Here is a 6,850-nt window from a genome sequence, read left to right as displayed (position 1 = left end):
GTATAAAAGTACAAATAGAGCTCGTTCACCCTTAGAATTTCCAAAGAAGAAGCCATGGGTGTTGTAGCATGGAAATCAAAATTTTGCTTACGGGGACAGCAACTGAGTATCGCCCGAGGAGATACATATAGATCTTCTTATACAGGTAAATCGTTAAATAATTTAATTTAAACTTTAAATCCTGTATATACGAGGATCTGTATGTATCGAAACAATTGTAGCAATTAAAAAGCTGCCTAACCATACTTACTCTTCCTTTTGACTCTTTTTTACTTTTTATATATATATATATATCTTAGTTCCTGGCAGGGTATTTCCAATGCAGTACTCAACTCAAGTTCTGGGCTATTAACACTGTTGGATTCCAGACTAATACTAACGTTCTTCAAGTGTAGGAAATCCTGATTTCACAATGGCAAAACTGTTGTGTGGGTGAAGTGAAGAGTAAATTATAATCCAAATAATAAGAAGACAAAGAAAATATTTTAACACATCTTTAATGATTCATTACAATTGTTTCTGCACCAATTCTGCTTGTAACAGCAGTTTACACAAAAATTTGAAGTGAAAATTTATGTAATATTAGCAGTTTTAGACATTAGAGTGGCACTTCATCAGATTTGCATCAAAGTTGCACTCTTCTACAACAAATGGTAAGTATAAAGTAACACATAATGGAAACATATCCACTCTTTTTATCCGAAGTATGATGATGATGATGATGATGATTGTTGCTCATTTGTTATCTTCTTCGGTAGATAAGCTCAGCATATAAACATTAGTACAAACATTAACCAAAGGAGATTACAAGTTGCCAATGGATTCTCTGAGACCTTATTCAGCATGAAAGAAAGAACAGTTAAATCTCTTTGAAATTGGATAATGTAATTCTGCATTTGGCTGTCCATCTGAACAGCTGAGGGAATTGGTGCCACGTGCCCTACATACACTGGTGTAACCTCTGCATTTGTGGCAAGTTACACAGGGCAAAGGTGGTGTCTCTAAGTGTTGGTGGGTAACCACGTTAGAGCTGACATTGTATATGGAGTGACTCTTAACATGAAATTCACACTTAAGCACTAATGCCAACCCAAATAACTGTGAAAAGGATGACACTCTCAGCCCATCATTGGATGCTGGTAACAGATCTCCTGCTCCCAGCAGGTGGCCCTCAACGAGTAATGGAGCGCAAGACCAAACTCTACTCAGTTGTCATCCTTTTACTGGTCACAATATACAACAGGAGACAAATGCAAGTAGCCTGTCGATATGAACAAAGGGGTAATTAAATACCATGAATATGACTTACTGTCTGGAGAATTAGAACTCTGGAACGTGGTAGAACTTGTTACAACAATGTCAACTATAAAATAACACACTTAAGGGACACAGCTAGTCTTTCCATTTGACTTGGAATATGATAAATGTTGTGAGCACAAATGTCAACAGCTGGCAAGGGCAAATGGAGTGCCGTGGCATGGACATGTGTTGAGGAGAAATGAGGATCGGGTTCTGAAGAGAGTGCTTGAGTTTAAAGCGAGGGTGACCAAAGAATAAGTGGAGAAGACTGGGAGGGTTGGCTTGAGGAGGGAGGACACCAAAAACTGGGCAAGGTGAGGTGAGAGCAACATAGATCTAGCTACCCCTGTCAATGGGGACAAACCCGGATTTAAAATACTGGAGTTCATTCAAAGATATACATAGGAATGACATTTCTACACTTTTTATCAGAACTGACTCGATACAAGAGGATTACAAGTTGGCACTGGATTCTCTGAGAACTCATTCAGAATGAAAGGAAGACCAGTTACATTGCTTTCAAATTGCACCTAGCATCTAGGAGAAACTGCATATCAGGCAATCTGATTCTGCATTCGGTTATCCATGTGAGCCACTTAGGGAATTTTAAATACTCATACCCTGCATAGGCCAGTGTAGCCTCTGCATCTGTGGGAGACCTGTGGCCAGTTACACAAGGTGAACTTCATGTCTCTATATGTTGACCGGTAACCATGTTAGAACAGGAATTGTATTTGAGGTGACCCATCACATGAAAATATTAATTAAACATATTCCAGGAACAAAGTCTGTAGAAAATCATTCCCATTCCTGGCAATGATGATAACTAATACTAACCCAAAAAAACAGCATGAACAGGAAGACCCTCCACTGGATGTCCAAGACATCAGGTCACCTGGTAATGGAGTGGAAGACCGGACTCCACCCAGTCGTCGTCTTTTCACTAACTGTAATATAAAAGAACATGCTTGCGAATGCAAGTGGCCTGTCAATATAAGCAAAAAGGCATTTCAGTGCCACTTAACAAGACTTACAGTCTGAAGATATAAGACATGAGAATGTCTATTTCAATGTGGTAGAACTTGTTACAACACAAGCAACCTTAAAGTTACACACAGTGGAAATAATTCCACCCTTTTAATCCAAAGCTTCTTGATAAAAGATCTGACTTTGAATATAACCGATCTTGTTACCACAATGGTAATAATTACATATTGGAAGCCAGGAATTCACATCCACTTTTTTCATCCTAAATCATTCTCATTCCTGGCAATGATGATAACTAGTACTAACCCAAGAAACAGCATGAACAGGACAACTCTCCCCTGAATGTCCAAAACACTGGGTCTCCTGCACGCAGAATCGGGCCTTTCACAGGGTAATGGAGTGGAAGACCAGACTCCGCCCGGTCATGACCCTTTTGCTCGTCCAAATACACAATATGCCTGCAAATGCAGGTGGCCTGTTGATGTAAGCAAAAACGCATTTAAGAAGACTTACAGTCTGGAGAAATAGAGACATGAGAATGTCTATTTCTAAAGTAACACAAAGTGGAAACATTCTACTTTGAATATAATAGACCTTGTTAACAAAATGATGATAAATATACAATAGAAGCATGGGAATCATTTCCACTTTCTTCATCTGAAATATCTAAACAGAAGATTCAACAATGGCAGCGACAACGTAATACAAAATGGTAACCTGTTCACACTTTTTATCCAAAATGTGGACGACGACCTCGGGGCGAACCTGGGCATCGACGAGGAATACCTGACCCGCATGTTCAAGACGACTTTCAGGCTGGAACCTATGGACAACTTCCAGAGATCCCTGGCCTGGCAGTGCTACCGAGGGGCGCTACCCGTTCGGGATAAGCTCCACCGACACGGCTCGAGAAATACGGGGCCGATGACGATGATGACCATAATGATTGTTGCTGAGTTATAATCTTCTGTCAATAGAACCAAAACAGCCTTTTAAGTGCTATTTAACAAGTCTTGGAGTCTGGAGAAACAGACAGGTCAGACCTTTGGACGTGGTAAAACATGTTACAAAAAAGGCAACTTAAAAGTAATGCAAATCGGAAGTGTTTCAACTCTTTTAATTCAAAATATGATGATAATCATGAGGATTGTTGCTGAACTGTAATCTTCTTCAATGGATAAGCTCAGCATATGAACATTAACCGAAGATTACAAGCTGCTAAGGGATTGTCTCAGAACTCACTCGGCATGAAACAAAGAGCAGTTAAATCTCTTTCAAATCGCACCTAACATCTATATAGAATGGACACCACATAACATAATACTGCATTTGCCCTTCATATGAACAGTGCAGGGAATTGGGGTCGCCCATGCCCAGCATATGCCAGCACAAACTCAGCATCTCTGGCACTCCTGTAGCATGTAACAGAGGGAAAACTTTGCGTACCAAAGTGCTGGCTAGAAGAAAGTGCACATCAGACAATATGATTCTGCATATGGCTATCCATGTGCACCACTAAGGGAATTTGTGGTACTCATACCCTGCATAGGCCAGTGTAGCCTCTGCATCTGTGGGAGACCTGTGGCCAGTTACACAAAGCAAACTTCATGTCTCTATATGTTGACCGGTAACCATGTTAGAACAGGAATTGTATTTGAGGTGACCCATCACATGAAAATATTAATTAAACATATTCCAGGAACAAAGTCTGTAGAAAATCATTCCCATTCCTGGCAATGATGATAACTAATACTAACCCAAAAAAACAGCATGAACAGGAAGACCCTCCACTGGATGTCCAAGACATCAGGTCACCTGGTAATGGAGTGGAAGACCGGACTCCACCCAGTCGTCGTCTTTTCACTAACTGTAATATAAAAAAACGTGCTTGCGAATGCAAGTGGCCTGTCAATATAAGCAAAAAGGCATTTCAGTGCCACTTAACAAGACTTACAGTCTGAAGATATAAGACATGAGAATGTCTATTTCAATGTGGTAGAACTTGTTACAATACAAGCAACCTTAAAGTTACACACAGTGGAAATAATTCCACCCTTTTAATCCAAAACTTCTTGATAAAAGATCTGACTTTGAATATAAAAGATCTTGTTACCACAATGGTAATAATTACATATTGGAAGCCAGGAATTCACGTCCACTTTTTTCATCCTAAATATCTCGACAGAAGAATAAACTATAAATATGATAAATCTTACCATAATGGCAACTATGAAATAACACAGAGTGGGAACATATCCTCTCTTTTTATTCAAAATGTGATGATGATGATGCTGACTGCGATATTGTTGCCGAGTTGTAATCTTCTGTCGATATAACCAAAAAGGTATTTAAGTGCCATTTAACAAGACTTCGAGTCTGGAGCAACAGACATCGGAACTTTGAATGCGGTAGAACTTGTTACAACAATATCAACTATAAAGTAACACAATTAGGGGACATCCATTCTTTTTATCCGAAGCATCCTGGCAGATTTGACTCTGGATATAAAGGATCTTGTTACCACAATGGCAAAAGTTATGAAGTTAGGCAGAAGGGAAACATTTCCACTTTTTTTTATCTGAAGAGTCTTGACAGAACTGTGTCAACAGAAGGTATGACTTGTAATATGATAGGTCTTATTATAACAATGGCAGGTGATAGTTCTTGCTATCACAATGGCAATAATTGTGAAATTAGACACACTGGTAACATTTGCATGTTTTTTCCGAAGGTGTCTCAACAGAAGATTCTACTTTGAACATGAGAGATCTTTTACAACAATGGCAACTATAAAGTTACACATACAGGTAACTTTTTCACTCTTTTTATCTGAAGTATGATGGCGATTGTTGCCCACTTGTATTCTTCTTCGGTGGATAAGCTCAGCACATGAACAATAGTACGAACATTAACCAAAGATTACAACTTACCAATAGATTGTCTGAGACCTCAACTCCGAATCTCTTTCAAGTCATACCTAACATCTACAAAAACGGACACATCAGATGTCGTTCTGTATTTGGCTGTCCATATGAACACCTCAGGGAATTGGTGACATCCATGCCCTGCATAGGCCAGTGAAACTTCAGCATCTGTGGGAGACTTGTAGCAAGTTATACAGGGCACCCAACGGAACGCAAGACCAGACTCCACCCGGTCATGGACCTTTTACCGGTCAAAATACGTAACATGCTCGCAAATGCAAGTGGTCAGTCAATATAAACGAAAACACATTTAAGTGTCATTTAACAAGACTCACTCACAGTCAGGAGAAATAGATACCAGAATGTCTATTTCAATGTGGTAGAACTTGTTACAACACAAGCAACTTTAAAGTAACGCGAAGAGGAAACACTTCTACTCTTTTAATCCAAAGCTTCTTGATAAAACATTCTACTTTGAATATAATACATCTTGTTCCCACAATGGCAATAGTTATGAAATTAGGCACATGGGAAATATTTCCAAATTTTTTATCCAAACTGTCTTGACAGAAGATTCAAATGTGATAGGTGTTTACTACAATGGCAACTGCAAAGTAACACAAAATGGTAACATAATAACTCTTTCTATTCGAAATATAATGATGATTGTTGCAGAGATATAATTTTTTTTCGGTGGATAAGCTCAGCATATGAAAATTAGTATGAACATTAACCAAAGAAGTTTACAAGTTACCAATGGATTCTCTTAAAACTCATTCAGCATGAAAGAAAGAGAAGCTAAATCTCTTTGAAATCACACTTACCATCTAAGAGAAGGGAGACGTTGGCTAACATAATTCTATATTTGGCTGCCTGTATGAACATCTCAGGGAATTGGTGCCACCAATGCCCTGCATATTTTGGTGTAACGTCTACATCTGTAGGAATCCTGTGGCAAGTGTGATCATGACCATATTTGCTGCTGGACTGTAATCTTCGGTGAATAAACTCAGCATAAGAACATTAGTAGGAAGATTAACTGAAGAAGACTAGAAGTTACAAATGGCTTCTCCGAGAACACATTTGGCATGAAAGAAAGTGCAAATAAATCTCTTTCAAATTGCACATGACATCCAAAGTGTCTTAGACAGAAGATTCAACCGTGAGTACGATAGGTCTTGTTAGCACAAAGGCATGTGATAGATGTTGCTATCATAATGGCAATAATTATGAAGTTAGGCAGACTGATAACATTTCTACTTTTATTATCCAAATGCAAGTGGCCTATCACTTTAAACAAAAAAGCAATTCAGTGCCATTTAACAAAACTCTGAGTCTGGAACAATAGACATCAGAGCTTTGAAGGTGGTAGAACTTGTTACAACAAAGGCAATTATAAAGTTACGCAGAGTGAAAACATTTCCACTCTTTTCATCCAAAGACTCCTTGACAGAAGATTCCACTTTGAATATAATAGATCCTGTTGCAACAATTATGAAGTTAGACACACGAGTAATGTTTCCACAAAGTAGGCATGGCATATTTACACAAATATGCCCATTGCTTTACCAGAAGTAATTCTATTATATATCTACATCAGCAAAAGTCTGATTCTTTGAGTCTTTTTATCCAAAGTGCCT

The sequence above is a fragment of the Octopus bimaculoides genome, chromosome 19 (genome assembly GCF_001194135.2).
Source record: "Octopus bimaculoides isolate UCB-OBI-ISO-001 chromosome 19, ASM119413v2, whole genome shotgun sequence".
In the NCBI taxonomy this organism is placed as follows: Eukaryota; Metazoa; Mollusca; class Cephalopoda; order Octopoda; family Octopodidae; genus Octopus; species Octopus bimaculoides.
The sequence above is the reverse complement of the archived record's forward strand: the minus strand, read 5'-3'. Positions refer to the sequence as shown.